This window comes from Gracilinanus agilis, chromosome 3 (genome assembly GCF_016433145.1).
Source record: "Gracilinanus agilis isolate LMUSP501 chromosome 3, AgileGrace, whole genome shotgun sequence".
Taxonomy (NCBI): Eukaryota; Metazoa; Chordata; class Mammalia; order Didelphimorphia; family Didelphidae; genus Gracilinanus; species Gracilinanus agilis.
Genome location: NC_058132.1, coordinates 190,447,070 through 190,448,391, shown reverse-complemented (window position 1 = coordinate 190,448,391; position 1,322 = coordinate 190,447,070).

Here is a 1,322-nt window from a genome sequence, read left to right as displayed (position 1 = left end):
GGGGGGAGGGGCTTGATTTAAGGGAAAACTTCCTAATAATTAGAACTATCCAAAAGCAAAATATTCATCCATAGGAAATAGTGTGCTCCTTATCTCTGTGGGACTTTGAATGAAGACTGGATATTTCTTTGTAATGGAAGTTGTAAAGACAATAGCTATTAAAGCATATTTCAGAGTAGAAGAACTCTAAAGATCCATTCAAATGTGAGCTGTGTGGTTCTGTGATAAATAGTTTGTGGAGATTCTTGAATTCTAGGCGAAGGAAATATTGGAGATTTTTGAATATAGAAGAGACTTGACCTGGAATGATCTGAAAATGGATGCATGAGGAAAGTTATTCTAGCCATTACATGTTTTCTGCTACCTTCTGTATTCTGTAGCAATACTCCAAGGAACAAGGATAGTAGTGAAGACAGTGATAAACCTAGAATTTTTGCTACTTTTTCTGTGGTTGATGATGAAAGAATATAAGCTTCTTGAGGGCAGATTTTCTTTCTCGTTTATTTTTGTTGTTGCTTTTATCACCAGAGTCTAGCACAGGACCTGGCACAGTGAATATTTAATAAATGCTTTTAAAATGAGTTCTTTGCTAAATAACCGCTATGGCTGATGTTGTTTTTTTTTTTAAATTCAGACATATTCGCTGAGAACTAGACAAAGAAAAACCTCTGCATATATTTTAGAATTACTTGCATCAATGGAAACAACAGCTTTGGTTACAGACACCAGTAGTATTAGTTAGCAGTGGATAGAATGCTGAACCTGAAGTCAGGAAAATCTGAATTGAAATATTGCTGCAGACAATTAGTAGCTAATGCGGACCTGGGCAAGTCATTTAATATCTCTCTGCCTGTTTCCTCATATGTAAACTGGAGGTAATAGCAGCATCTACCTTCCCACCAAGGCTGTTGTGAGGATAAAATCAGATATTTGTAAAGCACTTTGCAGACATTAGTGTTATATGAAGTTTAGCTATCATCGTCACTAGAAAAATGAAGCTTACTGACTGCCCTTCTCTCATACTGGATGACGAAATGATACTTGTTCCATGTCTATAGGGCTTGTATGCCTGTTGAGACTAAGCTCCTATTCCCATCCCAGCATTTAGCACAGTCTTGTAAATAGTCAATACTCAATTAATCACTTTTTGAATTGAATCAGTGAGGTAATAATAATAATCGTTAGCATTTATATAGCCCCCACTATGAGCCTGCTGCTGTGCTAAGTGCTTTATAAATATTCCTTCACTTGAGCTTCAGAACAACAAGAGGAGGTAAATGCTATTATTAACCGCATTTTACATTTGAGGAAATTGAGGCAAA